The sequence below is a fragment of the Poecile atricapillus genome, chromosome 2, assembly GCF_030490865.1.
Source record: "Poecile atricapillus isolate bPoeAtr1 chromosome 2, bPoeAtr1.hap1, whole genome shotgun sequence".
NCBI classification, from domain to species: domain Eukaryota; kingdom Metazoa; phylum Chordata; class Aves; order Passeriformes; family Paridae; genus Poecile; species Poecile atricapillus.
In genome coordinates, this window is record NC_081250.1 from 27591688 (window position 1) to 27617869 (window position 26182).

General features: G+C 36.0%; 1 protein-coding gene across 1 annotated transcript in view; it reads right to left on the reverse strand.

The window, feature by feature from the left end:
* THSD7A (thrombospondin type 1 domain containing 7A) overlaps positions 1-26182 on the reverse strand; it is a 267244-nt gene that overhangs the window by 207016 nt on the left and 34046 nt on the right. The window contains exon 4 of the mRNA XM_058833159.1: positions 18570-18696. The gene's annotated coding sequence lies outside the window, so the exon portion shown is untranslated. The remainder of the gene's footprint in view (positions 1-18569; positions 18697-26182) is intronic.

The following is a 26182-nucleotide window of genomic DNA, read 5'->3' on the forward strand; positions in this document are numbered from 1 at the left end:
CATCAGGAAGACAGAATTCTAATTTAACGAAGTCACATTATATGTCAGAATTTGACCTATTTTCTCCAAATTGAGGTGAACATGGTATATTTAAGTAGACTGCTTAGATATTGGCTCTAATACCCACAAGCTCAAGTAAATATGCACAAATAAATCTGCAACAGAAAAGCTGTTTTATAGTAAGTGAACTGATCTACCACCATATCACAATGTTTTCAGTTTGATAAGACCTTAGAATTAATTTTTATCAAAAAATAATAGATCATCTGAAAAGAAAGAGACAATGAAAAAAAATTAACCAAAACAATGGTTGAAATAGCATTACTTAATTTTAGGACAGAGCACTGGCCTGGTTGTTCAAATGCTGATCTTTCTGAGTTCTCTTCCCATAACACTGATCTACTTTTTAGCTCAAGTTTTTCTTCAGTGACCTCTTGTTGAACTGAGATTTGCATCTTTACTATACTCATAAAAGACTCCCATAGATATTTCCACACCAGAAACTTTCTTTTGAGATTTCTTAGATAAGGCTGCACTCATTCACCAGTTGTACTCTCAGTACAGAGTAAATGACAACTCTTACACTAAAGAAGTATTTCCATATACTTTCAACTAATATTTTAAAGACCAGCCTCCATTGCTGCATTCTACAGACCACTAGTGTTTACAGTTGTGGGACAAGCTTGCACAGATTTGTGCACCAACAGTAAACTTAGCTTTAGATATTTACAGGAATAACAATTCTCAAAACAGGACCTAAGATTTCTATTTTCTTTTCCTTTTTTTAATCATTTTTTTCTGTATCTTGTTCATAGAATCACAGAATGGTTTGGGTTGGAAGTTATCTTGAATATCATCTAGTTCAAATCCTCCTGCCATGGGACACTTTCCACTAGACAAGGTTGCACAAAGTCCCATCCAATCTGGCCTTAAACACTTCCAGGAATAGGACAGCCACCACTTCTCTGGACTACTGATTCAAATGTCTCAGCACCATCACAATAAACAATTTCTTCCTAATATCTAATCTAAACTTACCCTTTTTCACTTTAAACCCATTTCCCCTTGTTCTATCACCATTTGCCCTTGTAAAAAGTCCTTCTCTGGCTTTCTTGCAGGCCTCCAGTAGGTACCAAAACGTGCAATAAAGTCTCTTCAGAGCCTTCTCTTCTCTAGGCTGAAAAACCTCAACTATTTTAGCCATTCCTCACAGGAATGGTGCTTCAGACCTCTGAACATCTTCATGACTCTCCTCTGGACTCACTTCAATAGGTCCACATCCTTGTGCTGGGGTCTGCACAGATGGATGCAGCTGAAGTCCATTTGGGGGTATCATCAGAACAGAGAGCATCCTCCGAACTGCTGGTCATGCTGCCTCTGATACAGCTCAGGCTTTCTGAGCAGCAAGCACATACTGTGTGGTCATGTCAAACTCCTTATGTGCAAACACTCCCCAGTCCTTCTCCTCAGGGATGCTCTCAATCCATTCTCCACCCAGCTTGTATTTGTGCTTGAAATTCTCCCAGCCATGTTGAACTTCAAGACATTCACATGGGCCCACCTCTCTAACATGCCAAAGTTCCTCTGGATGGTATCCCTCCCTACCCTCCACTCTCTCCTCACACACACCTCGGTGTCATCAGCAAACCTGCTGATCATCAGCAAAGATGCTAAGCAGTGTTGGTAATTGCTAAGAAATGGGACTTCACAGAAAAGACAAATGTCTTGTACCAGTCAGCGTTGCTGCTCAGAACAATTTTGCAATACAATAAAGTTTATGTTTATGTTTACTGAGGATATCTGTAAAAAGATACACTGTTTGTAAATCCATGGTTTCTAATTATTCTAATAAAGCATCTCAAGAATGCTGACTACACACAGAGAAATTATATTAGTAATGTTTCAGTCTTCAGTCATTTGAAACTACAGGTTACTGTTTAAGAAATTCATATATGAGTAGCTTCTACTGTTTTCAAAATAATAATAGAATTTGGAATAAATCCAAATGTACTCTTCTGAAATCTCACAGACAAGGTCACTAAAGATTATTTTAGGCTAATTTTGTTATGCAAAATATGAGACTTCTAAGCTATCAATGACTGCAAAATTATGACTCTATTAAGTGCTTGAAACTCTTATTAACTTATAAATATAAGTTGTAATATTACAACTTATGTCTTACCTATGAAATTCATAAACATATTCATTAATATGTGAGAGCACATATAAGTTAAAATGGATTCATATAACTCCATCATTCTACCTGGAGTTTGTTGCTGTTGTTTTTGGGTTTTTTAGTTTCCAGTGTAAGAAAAATATCAGACAGTTCAAGCATGGCATTATATTACAATGTGTTCCTGGAGAGTTCTCATATTTATCTCTCATTGTTATTGCAACAACTACCATTTCATTATCAATACTTTCATTATCATGCCAGGGAGGCATGAAAGTTAATGGAACACATGTCCTAATCCTGAAAGGACAGACTGACACTTCGAATTACAGACAAAAGCAAAAGAGGAACATATTAACAGACAAATATTGTAGGAAAAAAAACAAACTGGGGGAAAAAAACAAACTTAAAAAAAAATAAAAATCCATATAGATGTCTTGCTAGTGATGGAATGCCTATCTGTAGTCCTGACTTCTATGACTCTGTCACTGAAAAAAAAAAATAAATACGAGCACTAAGTCAAGGAATAATTATAACATAGGAGACAAATTAAAAAATACAGAGATGGATTTATTATCCATAAACCAGAAGTCCTACAGAATTACATAGTGTATTGATTAATTTATAGTCCAAGCAAACTATATATTGAAAGAGATACAGATTTAATTTCATTACTGGCACCCATGGACATGCCTCTTCTTAAGATTCACTTATCATACTGAATCATATGTAGGATCTTGTTTCATGTAGAAAAATAGAAGAAGAATTAAGCTAACATGAACTACAGAGAGAAGCCACTAAATATTACCAAAGGAAGCTAATATAACTCAATGTTTAAATTAAATACATATGTTTCTATTCATATAGTAGACCTTACAACAAAAAATATATGGCTATACAAGAGGGGTCTGAGATTAATTACAGACGGAATAGGTGTAACAAACACCTCTAAAGCTATTTTGTAATTCACCTTGTATTGCAAGAAGATTTATTTTTTATTTAATTTTTCTGATTATTTCCCTGCATTTCTATAGAAATGCATGTTTCCTATATGTTGGCTCCTCAGAGGGGCTAGTTGGAAGACATGGAAGCCAAGACTAATCACTGAAAAACCACTAAAAAGAAATATTATCTGAATGAGATACTTCTATAAAGTGTGCTCAGAAGTAGCATTCTCAATCACTGTATGATGACAGATGGAAATTACTATCTGCTTGTCCTTCAGAGTTTACCTGTCTTATTTCTAAAAGCAGCAAAAAAAAACCCAAAAAAAATAAGCTTACAATTATAATTTCAAACATGCTACGGGTATAGCATGAAGATGCTAATTTGGATCATACAATAAAATGTCAACAGAACTATCTCCTTTGTTTGTTTTCACTTCCTTGCACCTTTCAGTTAAAAATTCTTAGTTTAATCCTTGCAAAAATATATGCTCCATCTCTATGAGGCCTTCCTTCCACTTTTCTCAATTACCAATTCCAGTTATTTACCAAAAACTAACTTACCTTACGCATATTTAACAACTTTACACGTGTTTATAAATAGAGTGCTTGAAAGCACAATTTTCTGATGGTCATTTGTGAGGAAGAGCAGTGGCATGGTGAGAGCTGTGCTTGCCTGGCCACTGAGGGAGATGCTGAGGAGGAAGGCACTTGTGATGGCTTTCAGGGTATCAGCATCTGAGGGTGACAGGGCATGTGACACCAGCAGGCAGCACGCCTCGGTTAACGCCTGAGGTCAGCACTGCTCCAGGAGCAGATCTCTGCAGCAAACCAGAACATCCCAGCAGGGAAAGAACACCCCTGGGCATCAGCCATCTCAGCCACATGCCTCAAAGCTGCCAGGTGCAGTCGTGTCCTGGGGAGCACAAAGCTCTTGGCTGTGTGCCAAACTCTTCACCTCTTTCAAACTTCCTTACGCAGACAGGATGAAAATTTGTGCCAAAGTACACAACACGACACCTCCCTTTTAATGGCTAAACATCTATTCGTTTGTAAAAGGAGGTTAAATAGTTGAGAGCTATCCAGGGGGACAATGGTGCAACGTTCTGGCATGCAAATCTGGTCCCAAATCCTGTTCTGTGCATCTACACGTGTTACCAGTACGTACAGCAAGCAAAGTTTCAGGACTCAGCATTCCTGTAGAATCTGGAATAAGTGCTTGGCCTTGCAAATTCCAACAGAAACTGTATAAGAGCGGGAACGGAATAACTAAGAAATCACATCAAACTACAGCATTTGAGCACTTTTAATTACCAAAAAGGATATCTATGCCACTGTTCTGAATCCTACTGTTCTGAATACAAACATGAGCTGATTCATTAACGAGAAGTGTCACCATAGCACCTAAGCTTTCAAAACAGTATTTCCATGGAATTTCCATGGGACAGGATACATACCAGAGCACAGCACTTAAGAAGTTTCCTTCACTCTCTGACATAACAGTAAACGTATCAAAATTGTTAAATCAATTATTACATCTCACACTTCAAATTAGCTCAAGGTGTTAAAATGAATAGTTCAAAACAGCAGAAGAAACCCAAGTGGTCAGTACATGCTTGATCACTTGGGACTCATATCTTTTTATTCTATTTAACAAAGGAATAGAAATCAACAGAATATTCTTGAACTCTAAAGTTCTATGTTTCACCTCCTACCACGGACATTTTAAAGCCACCACAAATTGTCCATTGATGTTGTATCTTTTACTTCTCATGACTAAATATTCTTTAAACTGCTTCATTCCTGCATTTTTAACCTTATTAACAGTTAAATTCTCCACAAAATTGGAAAGGACACAAATACTTCAATACTTCAATATTATTATAAAGAAGAAAAAATTCCTTTCCTTGTTTCAAGACTAACCAAGGTCATTGTAAGGCTTTCCTCCATTAATTTTAATAATTTCTCTTAAATTTGAAATATGTTGACTGAAAAAATTAGTTAATATAGACGCCAGCTGATGCAAAAACACAGTGTTCCTGGCAGCTACCAGCATCCCATTGTTTATTTTCACAAAGTCACCAAAATTCTATTATTTTACTATATTGCATATTCATGGTGTTAAGACTTCAACTCATACAAAAGATCTCAACATTCTCACTAAAAAGTATAAACTCATTAAATTTCAATACCCAAGTTACATTAAAAGTGAAAACCAACAAAAGGCTTTTAGAAGTGAAGTATTTTATCAAACAACTTGAACAAAGGTGAAAAGAACAATGTCTAGTTTAATCTGGGTATGTTGGCAGTCACTTAAAAAATACTTGTACTTCCTGTAAAATTATCTCTTTCAAGTATATAAATTAGCCTTAATATCTGTGTGAAAAGGTACATAAATACAAAAAGGAAGCTTGGGCAAAATACTTCTGAAGAGGAGAAAGTTGAGGAAGATGGGTCAGAACCACTCATCAGAACCTACCTCCACTCCCTCCAAAATGCCAGTTAAAAGCTTAGTGCAGGTTATTAGGACTGGGGTCACTTCTCAAGCCTACATCATTGTATCCAGGATAGACAATGGCTAGAGAAATTTGCTCAGCTTTTGTTTAAAAGAACTCTTTTCTTCAGCTATATCTTCAATCACATCTGCACAGAATGTTCTGAAACAAAAGTTACACAATCAAGTCTGACCTACAATCTGAGAGTTCAAAGATAAAGAGCATTTTTCAGCATAAATCAGTCAACCGTAAAATGCATTTGATTTTTTTTTTCTTGATTAATCAAGTGCATGAACTTTGAACTGCTATGCTGGGAAAAATGGGTATAATTTTCTCACAACTATTTCAAGAAGTACATGCATTTTTGATGGAAATGTGCAATATTGCACTGCCTGTGGTGTTCTGAATACATATCTTGAATAGGATTCATCAGTGTCCATTGTTGTTATCCACATTTCAGCTATATTTCATTACAGTCAATAAAGACCTAGGCAGTAAGATACAATTTATCTTGCCTGGAAGTATATTTCTAAAACCAGCCAGAAGAAACTTACCCTAAAATATCAAAATACACTTTGAATATAGAAAAGGCAGCATGTTATGAACTCAGCTACAGACACGTAAATTAGATTAGGCCCATGTTATCTGGCTTCCAGATTTGGAGTATGTTCCTTCGGTAACAATAAAAAAGTCCTATTTATATGGTAATTACAGTTCTTCAGCACTTCCATTCATAAAGCACTCTATTCCCTGTTCTCATGCTTTTCATAAGCTTCCCTTCCAGCTCATCACTGTTTTGGACTGGGAAACATTTACAAAATCTGGACCATAAGCACATAATATTTTCCAGGTCATCTTGAAGCTTTCTTACACTTCCAGTATGACATACAACTGCAGAGATCTGGCTCGGCAGAGAAGAGAGCAGCCTCTGCAACATGCCAACAATAATCAAATGCAGAAAAACACGGCTGCTGCAGCCAAGCAAAAATGCTCTGGAGCCAGGCTGCAATGTAGGTTTGAGAGCTTAGGATTGGGCTCTAAGGGATAATATGTTTATATTAACACCCAGAAAGGCAATGATTTTTATTATATTAATTGAAGGTATTATCACACCTAAAGTTCCCCCATTTGATCATAACAAAAGTGCATGACGCAACATATTTGTCAGTGATGGACCTTTCCTTATCACCAAAAGCTGTCCTATAACTTTTATACAACTCCTTTCCCAAAACAAACCCTGTCAACTAATTAAAAAGGAAACAAATTGAAATCAGTATTATTTAAATAATTAACAAATTAAATTATTTACTAAAAGAAGAGATTTATGAAATTGTAATGGAGTTACAGAATCTCAGCTCAGCTTTGGAATTACTGAATCCCAACCTAGCTTATCTGTGTCCACTACTACACAGATGGACTTGTACTCTTCACACCACATTTCTGACTACCTGCAAAATATGTTGGTTCAGAGTTTCACATGTTCCTCGGATTTATTGGGCTAGATTTTGCTTGGTCATTACCAAACCCCACACTCCCCCACGTATTTCCATATCACTACATGTGATCCATGCCAAGTTTCAAAAACACATTTATTTTAACAGAAAAATTTTTGCACCCAATATTTATTCCCCATCTGAAGGAATTTATGCATCTTATACCAAGTAATACTAAAGATTGCTATCAATTAAATAAACAGGGTTTTTTGCAGTTTCCTCAAGCAATATTTATGTGATATTTTTCTACATCTCCTGCTCTTCTGCACGCTTTTAAACTATCAACATCAATCACCGAGAGCACTTCCAGTATTGATTTCACAGATTAAAACAAGTCTTTTAGTCTTTCTACTAAATGCTGACTTTTAGCCTTTCCTGCACTATTTCACAGCCAGAGACTGAACTAATTATTTGTCAAACCGGTTGCTCTCGAGGAGTTACTTCTTCTTCTGACTCTGTAAGCCCTCTCTAGAGTCACTGTTTTCCTCAGCCAAGAATTCAGGAGCTCCCTGAAAATAAGGCCTACACTTCTTGTTTCTATAGGCATTGTTTTGACTTTGTTAGACCAAATCATACTTTACCTGCATAAATGCATATTATCAGCCAGTCCAGATTACTCTGCAACTCTAAAAAACAAGTTATCAACTGCAAATTTCATGGGCATTGATTTTGAAAATTACATTCAGGCTATTATGTAAAGTATAAAATACCACCAAAAGTACCTGTTTCCTAAAACAGGTTTGTATAAGAGAAACAGCACAATTCAATAGTGATCCTAGGTTGGTGTTTTTTGCAGTGTGACCAATAAGAGATTTTTCAATCCAGTTGATGCATATTCCTTCATAGTTTTTTTTTAATTTCTCATTTCTAGAGAGATGCTAAATTACTGTTTAGAATTCCACTAGGTACTTCCCATGTCTTATCAAAGCCTGGCCACTTATCTTTATCAGGTAACACTAAAATACCTTAGAAGGTTTATACAACACATACAAAATGCAGTATAAAATACATAAATTTGAGGTTTAACTAGACCAAATGTAAGGTGCTGCATCTGGGTGGGGCAACCCCTATCAACACAGGCTGGGAGATGAGCAGGTTGAGAGCAGCCCTGCCCAGAAGGACCAGGGGGTGCTGGTGGGTGAGAGGCTGGACATGACCTGGCCATGGGCACTCCCAGCCCAGAAAGCCAAAGGTGTCCTGGGCTGCACCAAAAGCAGCGTGGGCAGCAGGGCAGGGGAGGGGATTCTGCCCCTCTGCTCTGCTCTGATGAGAGAGATCCCACCTGGAACACAGCACCCAGCTCTGGGGTGCCCAGCTCAGGAAGGACATGGAGCTGTTGGAGCGAGCCCAGAGGAGGGACGACCAAGATGATTAAAGGGATGGAGCACCTCTCCTATGAGAGAATTGGGATTGTTGAGCCTGAAAAAGACTAAGTTTTGGGGTGATCTAATTGCAGACTTCCAGTACCTGAAGAGAGCCTACAGGGAAGTCGGAGAGAGACTATTTATGTGAGTAAAATGTGACAGGACAAGGGGAACTTGTTTCAAACTGAGAGTAGGTTTAGATTAGATTAGGGAAAAAAATTCTTTACTCTGAGGGTGGTAAGGCACGGGAAGAGATTGCCCAGAAAAGTTGTGGACACCCCATCCCTGGGAATGTTCAAGGCCGGGTTGGATGGGGCTCTGAGCAACTTGGTCCAGTAGAATGTGTCCCTGCCCATGGCAGGGGGCTGGAATGAGATGATCTTTGAGGTCCTGTCCTGGTTTGGAACACCCCAGGACAGGTCCCTTCCAACCCAAATCTATATGATTCTATAAAAATACATAATTAAAGACAAGGTACAAAGAAGTGTCAGTAAATATATTTCAAGGAAAAATATGTCACATCAAGCACTTTTTAAAAATTATTATTCTTATTGCAAGCATTCAATTCTTATTCTATACAACTTTTGGCTCTTATGTTCAGCTGTGATGGTGAGGAAACACGTTAAAAACACTGTAGATATTTCAGCTCTGGGGAGAGAGGGTGGGGAAAGGCACCATATTCTGAATTAATCTGAAGCCTGATGGAGTTGAAATTGTTAGCAGAAGAGTGCAGATTTCAGAGATGAAGTACAAACACAAAAATATTTTTAAAACCTCAAACCCTCAATATGGTAGAGTCAAACTGACAATAATCTTGTGTAATATTTTGCCCAGTAGGATTCATAAGGATCTTAGGAAAATTGCTACAAAGAGCCAGCCAGCATAGAAGCAGGTGTTGCTAAGAGCCCCCAGTGCTCAATAAACAGTGGTGGCAACAGCAGTGCCCACAGACCGCAGGGGAACTCTGTCTCTTGCTGCAGACAGGAAAAACTGCCAGCTCCAGGCACACAGTAACCCCACCTTCACACCATCAAAGAGGAACTCTGTAAAGGCCTAAAGGTAAAAAATTAAAAATAAAAAAATATAAGAAAAAAACCAAAAAAACACTGCTGGAACATTTCAACTGCAATATCTAACACTATGCATGATGAAAAATGGTCACAATAAATAGACATTAAATATCCACATATTAAACAAATGTATCTCTACCAATCAGATTTTTTACATTCATTCAACATCACAAAACTTGAATATAATCACAGTGTGACATGATTTTCAGAGTGTCCAGCTGAAATAATACCAGACAAGGTGTATACACAGTCCAGCACTGTGCATTAACAAAAGCACGTGACGTTGTGAATCACTACTGTGAGACTCTCATCTAACAGACTAAAAAACTCTAAAAGAGTGTATCTTGCAGTCTTACAGGAGATGATATTTTAGACTTCAGAAATAATATTTTTATAACAGATTTTCAAAACAGCTTTATTTAAACTCTAGCAGAAGCCCTCAGCCAAACTCCAGAAGAGAAATGGTGAAAAAAATAAGTAAACAAGCAAACCCAGCAAAATTATCAAGTGGAAACAGTGAACCACAGTTTTTAATATCAATGTAACATCTTAACTAGCAACTACATTGGAATGCAGGAATCAGATCAATAAATAAGCTTAGGTAAGCAGGAAACATTTCCAAAATGAAAAATCTGCGGAAAGACTTTTTTTTTTAAAATTGAATGAATTCTGCATTCATGAAGAGAACAGACAAAAGCAACATTGAATTTCCCATGATAAGTGAGAAAAGCACATGAAACAGAAGAGTGAGAAAGGCAACAGCACTAAAATCTATCAACTGCTTGCATCCTCTCACCAACCACATCCTCCAAGAGAAAGAGAAAACCATAATCCTATTTTTCCTACAGTAACAAAATAAAATTATTGGAGACTCCATAAAAATACAATTATGTCTTTTGGAATGTTTCTACAATGTATATGAAAAGCTCTGCAGTTGAAATGTTAGCATTAAATATATAGTGAGAGTATTGCCTGTGCTTGATACTAACAATTTCCATTGAAAAACTATATTTTAGTTGATTATTACTAATTTAATCTAGCTATTCTGCAACCAAATATATTGCCTAGGGTGATTTTTGTGGTCATGATTTTGGGTTTGTTTTCCCTGGGTTCTACTTACGGAGTGGGGAATAAGAAGTTAGTTCAAACAAACAAACAAACAAACAAACAAACAGAATACCCACAAATTAACAAACATCTGTCAATGAATTCCCTAAAAATTACTATTTTAATACTTTTTTAAGATAGGAGAGTCTGAAGTTTAACAAGCAGAGAATGTCTGGCACCAGAGATATACCTCTTGATCTACTCAAAACAAGAAAAGAACCTCTTAGAATTCTAAGAAAAGTTTAAGAATCACAAGTCATGGAATTTCTAGCAGAGGCAGTAATTGCAGAACAGCAATCAAAGATTTTATTATACCAACTGCACTCCATATTCTGTATGAGACTCATTACACAGGTGCAATCCTGCCAGCATGAGAAGCATTGCTGCAGCAGCCAAGCATGGAACTTTCTGCTACTCACTTTTGTCAGTGCATGGCAGACCTGGAGCAGATTCCCTTTGTTCCCACAATGTCTCCATAAATACACACATTGGTAGGTAGAAGAAATAAATTTGCAGATTAGAGTATTAGGTTAGGTATTAGAAAGGACAAACTTGGACAGGAGAATGGTTTGAGGACAGAAAGGAGGGGGAATAACTGTGGGTGACACTGATATTGTTAGTTCAGGACTGAAACATTTCAAACTGCATCCTACCTAAAGCAAAAGACTGAGTTTCATATGCCATGGGAGCACCATTCCAAGGCTTTCAGTACCATGATATAACACTTCATAAGAGAATCAGGGAATTATTTAGGCAGAAGGAGCCCTTATGACCATGGAGTCCAACTGTTAACATGGCACTGCCAAGTCCATCACTAAGCCATGTCCCTAAATACCACAACTGCACATCCTCTTGAACACCTTCAGGGATGGCAACTCATCCACTTCCCTGGCCAGACTGTTCCAATGTTTGATGACCCTTTCCATGAAAAATGGTTTTCCTAATATCCAATCTAAACCTCCCTTGGCTCAGTTTGAGGCCATACTATGTATTTTGTCAAAACTTTTATTCAATTTGAAATATGTTGTAGTTCCATACTCATTTTAATAGCAGAGCAAATCTATGCTTTGTTCTTTAAAATGTAGAAAATCTCTTTTCAAACTTACACTGAGTTCTGTATATCTATAACTTTATCACTATGGTTACACTGTGAATTACACTTGACTTTTACACTTTGCTACTAAAGGAAATCATTCTAGTGAGTAAGCCAAATACTATGTCTTTGGAAAGTCCAGTGTACTGGAAGCTGTCTCAAAATATTGCACAGTAGTTCCAAAAAGAAAAAGTCCAGTTTCGAAACATGGTAGTTTAAAAAGAAAAAAAAAGTCTTCAATTACCTAATCACAGATTTCTGAACATGTTAAACAGCTTTTATTTCCCCTGCCAAACTACACAATGCTCTGTGTCCTTGGAGCCTGTCCTCCGTTGTATTCAGTTACACAAAGATGTGCAAAGCAATGATGAACACAATCTGAAGACAAAGCATTTTTCCTGAAAACTGTTTTTCCATAATGGTCTTCCTAATAATGCAGCTGCTAGCCAGGATTTCAATACACCATTTTTTAACTATATCGGGAAGCTGGGTTAATAATGGGAAAAAATGTCAAATTAGCCCACTCAAGTAAAATGAACAAAAAGAATTCACATTCTGCTGAATTAAGGAAGAGCCTTTTATTTTTTATTTTACATCCAATTTCAGAATAAACTAACTATTTCACAAGTGATATGCAATGCCTTTCCAACCTCAGGAGACAATTCCACAGTTTAAAATATCATATGGTATGGCTTGAATATATTTTACACTTAGTGAGTATCCATTACATAACTTTCCTCCACTGCCTTTAATTACCCCATTAAGCAAGTTGGTATTTGCATTTGCACTTACAGCAGCTGCACTAGAGCTGCAGGGCACAAGAATATAAAACCAAGAAGAAAAATTAATAAAACATTATCTTTTCCATTTAGCAAGTTCACTTTCTTTTTTAATGGAAACATTTGTATTAGTAGACTACTTCAGTATTGTAAGATAATAAATCACATAAACCTTGTACTATTCAAGCCAACTGAACTGCCAGATAGAAGAATCATCACTCACTAACGGCACAACTTGCCCTTAAGCTTTTCTCATTTTACGGTATTTCTGAGGAGTCACTTTGTATCTGAAATTGTTATTCAAAACATAAAAAGTGGTGCAAATGTAATGCAAGAGAAATCATTCTTGTTCTAAACCTTTTACATAGAAAATAATTTAGAAATTTATTTTAATGTGTTGCACAACTTTACTAATCCAAACACATTTCTGAGTAAACAAAGACGAAGGTTTCAATTACTTAATTAAAAAAACTGCAAGTCATCACACATTCTTAGAAACAGCTTCCAAGTTTCAAGATCATTTGTATTTCAGCTAGCCTATGTAGTTTACAACACATTTATTAAACACTGCAATAGTAATTGACATAATATTGTAATAATATATAACTATTAATAACTATGTTCCTTATTACATCCACGTATTCTCTAAACATCATGCATATAATAAACAGTAAGAAACAGAGAAATGAGAAGTAGCAATTTATTCATTAAGAGCCACTGTTCCTGAAAAGCCAATTCCAGAGTGCTGGTTGCTTCTTTACTACTTCCAGGAGCATGGAAGCCCTTTTCCTCAGAAAATAGGGAAACATTCTTCTACCATGCATCAGAATACTGCTGATCTGTGTAGACAGATGAAGGAATCAAAGCAGCAGTTTTGATTTTGCCCATGTCCTTCATTTTTGAAGCCTTAATTTTGTAGCTGCTATAAAATATCCTATTTCTATAAAAGTATTATCCATGAGAATCTCACTGCAATACTTTCTTGTATCTGGCAGGAATGACCAGTGCTCTGGAATTGGCTTTTCAGGAACAATGGCTCTTAATGTATAAATTGATACTTCTCATTTCTCTATTTCTTACTGTTTGTTATATTATGCTCATTGTATCAGGCTTTCTGCTGTCCCCAGACTTTCCTCTTAGTGAAAATTGCTCCCCCTGAGATCTTTTTAATCCATCTCTATTTTTCATTTTAGAGCAAAGCTAAAGCACCTATTATTAATAATAAGAAGAAACACTATTTTCGAAGCATGAGAAGCATGTTGCAGCATGGACTGTCCATATTAGTTCTGGTGCCAAAATTCAAATGTTAACACAATTGGAGCATGCTTAGTATCCTAGAAGTTTCCCTCTTACACAAAGCAGGTGTGCATATAGGGAAAAAGTTCTTAAGAGGTGTAAGAGTAGCATATGATTACCCACATTACAGCAGCTGTATACCTTTAATAATGTAGTTTTCTCTACGAGCTTTTTAGGTCAACACAGGATAGGCCTAAGATACAGTGGTTTAAGTGCCATAAACACTGTCCTAAATGAAATCCTACTAGTATACAATTTTTCATGAGCTGTTTAATTGCATTGCTCATGGAGAATTGTAAGGGCAAAAGAAATGCGATTCAGCTCAAGCAGCATATTTTTGTAAACTCACATAAAAGCAGAGAAAAGAATCAGTGTAGCTGTGTATCAGAGACGTCATACCAATAAGAAAGAAACTAAATTATCAGGCAACTTTTACAAGCCTTAATCTGACTCTCCATTTCAGTTAAAGAACTGATTTAGCAATATCAAAACTTTGGGCACAGCTGTCAATTCCTCCCATTTGGATGAGAAATATTTCTTCCTTTCTTTCTGAAAAATTAGACATCTAATTCCCATGAAGCATCTCATGCCAGTGGTTAATTAGGGAACATTTTATATGAACTAGAAACTGTCAGCAACCCAGCAGGCAGATATTGACATTTTTTACAAGCACAGCCATTCCACAGCTTAATTTCTCTTTCCAGAGCTCTTACAGGCAGGCAGCTGCTGCCCAGACAAGCTGAGAACCGGTACACTTACAGCAAATCTCAGATTTCAGATACTTATTCAAACTGGCAAGAAACACTCCTCCTACATCACTTTCAAGCATTTGACAGCCTGGCCATTCATTAAACGCATCTTGTAGCAATGTCTGTGGATAACTATATAATTCTTCCTGCCAGCTACTGAAAAATAATGTGATTCATGGGAAGCTGGGAGGACTCCCAGGTCTCAGAGTACCTGACAGGCAGGGGAAAGCAGGAATAAAAACAGGGAGAAGGTGGTGAGGGCACGGGACTGATGTGAGAATGCCAGTAAGAGATTACACTGATTAATGGGGGGATAGGAGATACCCTTCTTCACTGAGCAGCTGGAGAGCAGGGTTAGCTGCTGGTCAGGAGGTAATCAGATATTTGCAGTGAGACTTGATGCAGCCTATGGCCAAAAGTAATGTCACTCAGATCTGTGGCTCCCAGAGGAATAATAAGAGAAACTAGGAAAAATACAAAAAACAAAAAGAAAAACAAAACAAAAAAGGCAATACCAAGATAAAGCAATAAAACAATAAAACACCTAAATGTTCTTTCTTCTCCTTTTCCATACATCTTACCAAGTAAAATTCCACTTTCCCTCTAAACTTGAGATCCTTGTGCCAGGTGTGGCAGATGTGATTCAGTAATGCCATCTTCCTGAGATGGAAGACAGGGCCACAACCACTGCAGTGTGTGTAGACATACACATCCAATTATAGGAGCAATTAGAGAGAATAAAAGACAGATTAGGTCCTCCCTCCAGAATACATACCCTGTCAGAGGAGCTGAGGCCAGGGAAAAGGTGGTAGGGGTTAATTACCAGCTGGAACACAAACGCTTTCTTTTTGATGGTTCAAAATGTAAATCTCTTTAAGTGCCATAATTTTAGCCAAGCACTGACACACATTTTAACAGAAACACCCAGGTATTTCAGTTATTTTCCCACTTTTCCTGAGTGATCTGCAAAAACATTTCTTTCCCTTTCATTTACACACCACCCACAAGATTAATACAAATTTAAAAAAAACTCTCAGTATCAAAACCCAAATATTTAGCCTAGCCATGTTCAAACTGTTTCATTAATCTGCCAGTGATAATACTCTGTTGAAGACATTGTGCTCTGCAACACAAAGAAAAAAAGTGAAAACTTGAATAACGTAGGAAAACCGTATATTGTACTATCACTGTAACACATGCAATTGCTTTTCAGACAAAAGGGCACCTCCAGCAAACAGTTTCATCTTTTAAGGGCTACGACTAGAGAGTTTAGTCACATTGTTATGGCCTTAGTTCCAGCAGCCCAAAATGCCCAGTGCCCAGCCCTACACGGCTGCTGGGGGCTGTGCAGGACAGCCAAGGTTGCTGGGCGTCCCCTGGACCTCTCTTGTGGTGCTCTCTTTGTTGTGAGACATCAGGTGAGGTCAGATGTATCGAGGAACAAGACGGAACTTCATCGCATTAAACAAAAACTGTTCCCATTCCGAGATTTTCTTAAACACATATGTACATTTGACAAATTATCAGATGATGTTTTCCAGCTCCTTATGTCCATCAAGATGACATTTTTGTAAAGCTTTAGCTAAATCAGATCAGCCAACTGGACTCAGAAAACAATCACTACTTTTGTAATTTAAGACACACACAATTTGATTTCCTAACTTTACTGTCAATTCAAACTTACATCCAAGAATATTTACTTAATATATAGGAAATTTAATTAAAGCAAGATGATATATTGGAGAACTTAGGAAGCAGTATCTTCTAACTATCACAACAGTTTTACATAAAACTCAAACAAAACATTCTTGTGTTGATTCAGCTGCTAAAGTTCCGACTTTATACTTCATATGCTACTCCATCGCCAAGGACTGTGTAAAAGAGGAACGCTGTTTAATCAATGTAATTCTTTTAACACATTTGTCACCGTGCCTTCTCTATTAGGAAGTTTAGCTGGTTGCATGAACTAATCAAAATGCCTTTGAGCATCCATTAATACTGTTCAGTTAAATATCTATTGTGTTAAGAACCAATGTGAAGCTCATTTAATATTCTCCATGTTCTACTGGCATAAATCTTTGAAACTACTTCTTTTTTTACCACTAAAAGGGCAAAGTAAATGGTTCCCCTTATCACAAAAGATTTCAGAGACAAGAGAGAGAAACAGCCAACACTCATTGCTGGAACTATTAATGATTTTCATTAATGACCAAGGAAATACTATTTGAACCAGAATAAATAAGGAAGAATTCAGTGCTTCAAAATATAAACACTTAACAGAAAACGTTTTTCTGTTATAAAAATCCAAACTTTTAAGTTCAAATTAAAAATTAACACATTCCATCATAATATTATGTTGAAACCAGCATTTTTAAAGAGGTGAAATGGAAAACAAGGAGATGTAACTCTTCATCCTTTCCCAGTCCATGGCTGAATATGGAATTCCCAAAACAGATGGTAAAGAATATGTAAGAGAGTGAAGGTCCTCTGGGTTCGATATTCACCCGTCTCTTTTCAGCACCACCAAATTCGTATACCCTCAATTAATATCTGCCAGAATCAGTAAAATGACATCCCCCTATTGGTAGTATTATTTTGTTTGACCTTGATATCATGAACACAAACGTAATTATGATAATGAGCCAATTATTTTCTACAATATAGAAATCAAAAAGACTAGCACTCCTTCCCTTTCTTCCTGATAATACCTGAACATTCTGGCTTTATTTCATCTTCAATTCCTAACATGCAATCACTAACATTTTAAGTTTTTATTTCTTGTTTCTAACAAGAAAAAAAAGCCCAAAACAATATAAAACCAATCAGTGAAGTTTTATAATATTCGTAACAGCATGTTAGATGTATGATTTATGTAGGATAACAAACAAATATTTTAATGTTTGCAGTATTTTACCAGTTTTACTGGCATAAATTTTGAATGACAGCACATCTGTCTGTTAGGACAACTAACTGTCAATAATGCATCAGCTACACCATACGCTCTGCATATTTTACATAGTTAATATAAAAAGATTGTTGATGATGTTTGAGAGGATTTAAGCTTTTTAGTACTTTTAGACAATCCAGCCATATCTGCCTACCATGGAATTTTTTGCCCCATAATTTCCCCATGTTTCATAGAATTTGGCCAAAATTTGTTGAACAAAGCCATGTAATTTGAAAAAAATACAGTGGTTAGCAGATTATGAATGTAATGTGTACACTTTATTGTGAGGTCAGATCTGTCACAGCGGAGAAGCAAATAAATTAGAAGCCACTATGACAAAGTGACTTAAATAGGTTTGGACAGACTGAAATACAATTAACACCAATCTGTTATCCTAGTCAGCCTATTGAATGTTAAAATAGTGACTCCACAAAAAACTCTTGGCTTTGTTCATGATCATGAACTGACTAAAAATCAAGCTATTTCAGAGGACAGATTCTTTCATATCCTGGTCAGATATGAATCTTTGTAACTTTGATTATTGTGGGATTTATGGTCAAAATCTACAGACAAATAAGTTGCAGACAAAGAGAACAACATTATTGTGTTACCTAAAATTATGTTTTATGTCAAAGATATTTTACCCAAATATAGGTTCACTTATGATGAATTGCACAATTTCGCAATCAATTTTTGACTGGCCAGACAACATAAATGCATAAGAGCAAGTTAGCTGTTATTTCCTAGAGACATTCCTAGCATTCTTTACTCAGACATATTTATAACTGTAACAAAAATATAAACCTTAAACTCTCTACATTTCATTTAGATAAACTGCAGTTCTCTGTTATTCACATAAGAATCATGTCCATTTTGGTAGTCTACTTGTGGAACTGCTTCATGCAGATTGCACCTCTATCTGTAAATTACACCTCAGGCAAAGATAATTGTGATTGATTCAAGATATTTCAAATTTTCTGTAAGAAGAATCAAAGGAGTTTTAGGAAAGAAACAAGCTAATACTCCACATAGAAAGTGAGTAGCACAAATGAAACACACCTTTCTGCCACACCGAACATTAATTCTCCACTGCCAGCCAGGGACATCACAACCATCATGATTCCAGAGCATGTTAAATCAATATCATAAGGATGGGAAACATCCATGTAATGAATGCAGAAGCAACCTATAAATAAGCAGACAAAAGAAGGCAAAAATTGAACAAATTACCCATATGAGTTCCCCTGAGGATTCACTAAAGGAGCAGTAGTGACGATCCATGTAAAAATGATAGTTAATTCAGCATCAATATCACTGTATAGCCAAGAACATTTGAAGATATTTGAAGTATATTTTAATAGCTCCCTACATTTCAAAATTTACTGTGTCCCATGTGCCCCTGGACACTTCCTAATTTCTCTAAGTAGCCCAATGTTTAACTCTTAGTTGCATAATCATGTCTAGGTCATTCCACATATTTTTTGTTTCTGTGAAAAACTGCTGCCAGGCATTTGTTTGGGACATTTTCTTCTCCCTTTTTTTTTTTTTTTTTTTTTTTTTTTTTTTAATTCATGCCATCTGAACACATTACTTACATCCATCTCCAAGTTCTAATTTAAAAGGACATTCCTCTGAATCACGGCTTAGTCTCACCCATTCCTTTCCAAGTATACTGAAAAACATTTTTATTTTCAGTCTGAAACTATTTTTAAAAAATGAAAAATAAATACCATAGTTTGACTATCAGGACTTACAGCCCCAAACAATGTAGATTAAATTTTTATAGAGGCTTACTAAAATCAAAAAAGTCCAATTTTGTATTGCAATAATGTAATCCAGTAAACTAAGTGCAGAACAGTGGCACCAACAGGCAGAACAATTCTGCATTTATACAATCACGCCTCCAAATTTCCTTAACTATGAGAAATATGCCAGCTAAACAGAAAAAAATAGCAACTGTTAGCCATTCTCTTCTGCTCTATTTGTTCTATGTCCCAATTCCTTTTTTTTGGATTTCAGTGAAATCCTCAGCCTTATTCCTAACGTAACCTCCCTATTCTATCTTAAGGACATAGAAGTGCTGAGCAAGTGGAATATAAGAAGATGGACCACAATAAGGATTTTTTCCCCTAACTGCACGTATTTGCCTACACTGAGAAAATCATATGATTATACCTAATCTCATTTGAGAGCTTCCAACGCAATTTTAGCTTGTCCTGTTAAAAATCAATAAAGATAAATCAAGCTCGGGAAATTTATATGTAGTCAGAATTTGAGGCTAAGAAGTTTAAACATAAGGCAGATCTTATTGTAAAAAGTGCTTCTCTTCACATTTAAGCTGTAATATTATGGTTGTACATTGATTACTGCAAAAGAACAGCAGCAAAAGGAGACAATTGTGTTCTTTGCACCATCATGATTGTGAATAAGAACATTTTATTGAAATCCCACAGTCCAAAAACTGTTTCCCTTTTTTTCATGAGAAAATTTTAAAATAAGGAGCTGTCTTGTATTATCCAAAAGCAGTGCTGGTATGTGTATCAGTATGCCACCTCCTAGTTGAGAACTTAAAGCAAGAAGCCCATGGAAAACAGAATGAACTATCCTGTTGGAGTCTGGAATACAGAGTGTGTGCCCTTGTTTCTGATACTTAGTTATAAGATCTAGAAAAACACTGAATTTCATATAATATGAAATTCATGAGCATGTTTTTATGGTGATACATGAAAACAGATGTTAAAGTTAGATAGAAAAAGCTAAAAGTGTAAGTGTGTAGATTAGAAAGTTTTTTAAATCACTGAGTGAAAAAGTTAGAGAACAGGAGACGAGATAAAGGATTTAAAGTGTTGTCCCTTGTCCCTTCTTTCTTCTTCATGTTCTTCTCCTAGAAGTTTTTAAGTAATAGTAAGTGATTAGATAGAAAATGCCGCAGTGCATCACAGAAGTAATAAGTCATTGAGTCATTAAGAAAAATAATACACGTGTCTATTGTTAATTGGGTAAAAATAGGTATAAAGATAAAAGAACTGCGTAGTTCGGGGCCATTTTGTTTATCAGACACGAAGTGAGCCACAAGGCCTCGTTTGTACCATCAGAAGAAAGAAATGTGCCAAATTGCAAAGATCAACCTTGTGACCAGCCTGGAGAGACCTGTTAAGTTTTGTAAGGATCCTTCAATAAACACGAGAAACAAAATTCTAACGAGCTTGAGAGTTTTCTTCTAATCATAAAGACTGAAATAAGTGAGACTCCCCACGAGGGAGGATCCCAGAGAAATTCAGCCCAAAGGAGGCTGAGAGACTAGAGAAAAGTTATATCCACAGAAAATTCAGCCCAAAGGAGACAAAAATAAAAAGAAATTACATATCCTTTGTGGTTTATTTTACACCTTTGGCAGTATGAGTTAGATACCTTCCTTCAGCAGCAAATCTCAGTAATCAATGCAAAAATTTGCCTATACTGGGCCTTTAGTCTTCTTTTAGTCTTCTTTAACACAAAGTACTGGTTTGGGCTGGGATAGAGTTAATTTTCTTCACAGTATATGAGGCTGTGTTTCAGATTTCTGCTGAAAACAGTGTTGATAACACATGACAGTTTCATTTATTGCTGAGCAATGCTTACACAGACTCAAGGCCTTTTCTCCTGCTCATGCAGCAGGAAGAAGCACAAGAAATTGGGAAGGATACACTGTCAGGACAGATGACCCCAACCTAAAAAAAGGATATTCCATTCCATATGGCATCATGCTCAGCATATATATGTATAACTGGGGGAAGAAGGATGAAGGGAGGAAGGGACTTTTGGAGAGATGGCATTTTTCTTCCCTAGGAATGGTTAAATGTGAGCCCTGCTCTCCTGGAGATGGCTGAACACCTGCCAGCCCACAGGAGGGGTGAATGCATTCCTTGTTTTGCTTTGCTTCTTTACAACACTTTTGCTTTACCTATTAAACTGTCCCCATTTGCAATCCACGAGTTTTCTCATTTTTACCCTTCTGATTCTCTCTCTGATCCCACTGGGGACGGAGTGAGTTAGTGGCCAACTGGGGCAGAGCGGCCCACCAGGTATAAACCATAAACACACATTTACTCTAATCCAGGGAATTTTATACCAAGCTCAATGTGAGCAAATAGGAAGTCTAACTGAGCTGAGTTAGTTTGGGACATATCACATCCATATGTTAGTGTTTATTTTTCATCCATAAAAATGGCAGCCATCTAAAGTAAAACACCCCAAGAGTTTCACATAAGCGGTATGAAGCAGCCAGTTACACACAAACAGTTAATTCTGCACACAGCAGAATGGTCAAAATAAACAAATTTCTCTTTGGTTGAACCTGTGAACTATTCAAAATTAAGCCAAATTCGATAAATCAAGTTTATCATGAGGTTAATATTTCACATCCAGCTTTTGTCTTAAAACAAATTGTAACAGCCTGAAAGAATGGAATTATAATAAAATGCTGACAAGCCCATACCACAAAAAAGAGTTTCTGCTAGAGGGTGGTTTGTCTATTCTTGACATTTCAAAATAAATGGATCGACATTTGAGAAAAAAGATACAATTCACATTCAATAACTGTCACTCTTTATGTTTTTTTTTTCTATTTGATACATGGGAAATAATTATCAACAAGACAAAGTTCAGATTTTTTTCCCTTCCTAAGTTCAAAGTTGAAATTTTTCAGAGTTCATCCCTAAAGCCTAAAATTAGGTCTATTAAATCTCACACGACAGCAGTATTTAAAAATGAGATATATCATTTGCAAAAGCAGAAGGACACATGTTCCTGTGGCTCTATTCCAACCCTTGTGACTTAAATGCAGCTCCAATGATTTAATGCAACAGACAGTTGAGGTAGATTTCTCCCTCCTCCTGTCACATAATTGAGTTTTAACTTTTTAAAAAACAGAACTGGTTTTAAGCCTTCCACTAATAAAGAGTGGTGCCACTAAAGCATTCAGAAGAAATGCATTCCCAGCGAAGGGCTGTCATTTGCTGTCATTTATGATAAGAACCTTCAAGAGATTTCACAATGAAACACCATGGCACCACCAATACAACATCCAAAACTTATGAATATGAATCCTATTGACTTGCAAATAGATATATTTAAATAAGAATACCAGAATACCCCAGATTAGTATTCTAACACCCTAAAGTTTATCAGTTAATATGTTTTAAAACTTTAAAAAGAGACAATTTTCTGATAACTGAGATAGCTGCAATTACTAAAATATATACTCAGGAAACAGGAACCTTCCACAAACTTTAAGAAAGTATCCTTGACCACCTGTTCACAAGAGGATACATTCCTTTGCAAAATGTACAGCTTTTCATAATTAGTAGGTTTTTTTCAGTTGTGCTCACTAACCTTGTGATCAGTTTATGTGAAAACACCTGTAAACTACAAAGTAATTTCATACACTGTTTTATGACAACTGATAGACTATGAAACTACATTCATCACTATTTTTACTCATTCTGGTTTTCTTTTACTTTTTTTTTTTCAGTCTGTGTTCTGATTGAAAATGAGGTTTTAATAAACCTCATTTTCAATCAGAACACAGTCTATCAATGTTTATTTGATCCATATATGCTGATTTTCAAAAGAAATGGTCACTGCAAGGTAGTTCTTTTCCATACAATTTTTTTTTTTCCATCAATGTACACTGCATTTATTTTCAAAATACCTTGTTCTGTAACCACAGTTATATCAGCAATATTACCAATGTCACACTGTTGCATTCTGGAACTGTTATGAACATCCATTAAATAGTCCCCAATTATGTCTAGTCTTTTCACCTTCCATAGAGTTGAACTGCATGAATACCAGCAGCTCATGCAATTAAGTTTAACCAGCCCCTCTTGACAGAAATCCTATTTCTCTGAGGTAAAATATGTCCAGAGCACACCCACACACATACACAGAGCATTTTCAAAAGCTCCCTTTCTCCTTTTCCTCTTTTGGGTGTAACAGAGTTGGTGATCTTTTTCATTTCACTTGGGAATACTCTGTGAGAAGTTTCCAAGCCTTTAGAACCTAAGTTATATACAATAGACCCAACCAGCTCATCAGAAGAATAATTTATGTGATTAAACCCAAGCTGAAGTATGAAGACAGCTCTTCATCTCTTAATTTTGCATGTGTTAATATGTCTTGAAATTGTCTTAGATATGTCTCAGACATGTAAGCAGTCCAAATCCACTTTGGCTCTTCTATTTTTGTGTCTTTTCTGACATTTACTATGTATATATCCTATCTGTATCTAATATTCCCGTCTGCAAATATACTTTATATCATAACACACACACACATATATCAGAAGAGAATAAAAATAAGCTCAGAAATTTTATAGCAAGGCTTACATTAAATAAATAAATTTAAATCACAGAATCCCCACCACAGCTATAAGCACTTTGGCACTGGAAGGTTTTTTTAGATTTATTAACACTCTCTGTGACTCCTCAGACCCAAGCAGGCTTAAGAGGGACATTACCAGTTGCCATACTTCAGCATCTTTCAATTATATCAATATAAAAAATAACACAAATTTTTAAAAATCCGTTATAAAATATGCTCTTTTTCAGAGCAGTAAGTTCATCTGAACAGAGAAAGAAAATAATAGCATGGCAGATAGATGAAGGTGTTAGATGAATGAGTAAAAAGATAATATAAAGTCAATGATACAAGTATTTCAAGGTCCTGATGCAATTACTGGAAGTAAACTCAAGAAAAGAAATGAAGTTTCATCCACATTCTGTGTTTTTCATAAGGGGAAGGGATGGGGATTTTTATTTCTAGCTTCCATTAGTGGTATTATTTCACTCCCACCACTATGCAGAGAATTTAATTTCTATCATTCACAGCACACTGTGCCTTTTGCCTCATTTAAAGAAAATGAGCAAACTATTTCCCCATATGAAAAGGAGATCTGCCATATTTTTTATTATTTCCAGGCTCTCATAGCAGGCAGAGATGCACAAAGCGAGTCACCCACATATGAAAATTTACAAATACCACCATCCCAGTTACTTTAAGGGTCAACATACATAAAGGAAAAGGACAATCATCCAACTCCTGCTTCAGTGTTTACACAGAGCATTTTATTGCAAGTCCTTTTCCTCTTCCTTTCCTGTACTTAACCAGAATAATGCTATGAAACACTTAGTTCTTGTACCTTTTCATTTCCTCACATCATTATAATTCCAGATCACTATCTCATCTACTTTGTATCTGGTTCTGATGCCACTGAATGCTTGGCTTCAGGAAACAGCAAAACAATTCCCATGGGATTTCACCTAATGGTTCTTTCATATTATGTTTCAGGGACTGACATAAACACAAAAATCTTGGATATTGCCCTCTGAAAAATACACTCACAGCAGGGCAATTTGAATGTAATTTGGAACTCACCAAGGACTTGGATCATAATTTATATTTGCCAAATATATGTTAATTAATTCTAATGATATTAAAATAATCTCACATTTTGGTACTATCATACTTCAAACAGAAATTACTAAAAGGCAATTAATTCTTATTAGACTTTATTTCCTAACACCTAAATGAGGGTCTTACTTGATCAAATTTAACAATACTATTCCACAAAAAGTAAAGACCACAAGAAACCCTTCAACAAATCATGAAAATCAGTCACTTGGAGTCATTAAAAAAAATTAATAAATTAGTTTTAAAACATAAAAAATCATGTTCTCAATAGTTTCTAAAATAATTTGTTTTAGGATACGGCTATTAGTAGGTAGGGTACCAATATTCAATTTATATTTGGATTCTATTTCCATCTAGATTCAAGGGATTCAACAGATCCCTAATTAACATTACATACAATTACTTTCATGTTACTTAATTTAACTCACAAGACAATGAAGGGTTAAATGCTGACATTTATTATGCAGGAGTATACATACACACAGATATGGCTTAATGAAGGCATAACAGTGGTGTTATCAGACCAAGTGCTATCTCTGTTATTACTGGTAGACTACTGCAAATTTATAACCTCAAAGGGTGTTTAAAAGTTAATAACAACACATGAAAATTGTGTCCCAAACTTTGTTATTCACAATTTGTAACAGCACTTTAAACACAAAACAGTGTCTACAAATCATCTTTAATTAAGCAACACCCTTACAAGGGCTTACTGTAACAAGCCCTTCATATCACTCAGAAGAAAAAGCCACAAAATTTCATTTTCATCTGTTCTTAAGTTACTTGACTGAAATCTGTATGTAGAGGGCTTAATAGTTTACTTGAGTACTGAACTGAAAGCATAAAACCTGTGTAAACCTAGAAAACACATGCTCATCAAGCGCTAAAATAAATATTCCCATTCATGCTGTTTTGTAAACTGAGGTTATTTTTTTTTTTACACAGCACGGAGGGAAATAACTGCAGAATTCATTAAGGTGAGTGGAAGGAGTACAGATAAAATTTACTGCCACAGAAAGATTTATCTTTAGAATCCATCTAATAAGATTTAAGTATGAGCTGCAGTACCTTAATATTTTAAATAGTCATAGGAGAAAAAAGTGGCTGTGATGCTGCAATACAAAGCTGAAGGAAAAGAAGCCTTATACTGTCTTGGTCCAGTAATTGTTGTAACATATTATACACCTCTTGTAAGTATCTAATTACTATGTCCTGACTTT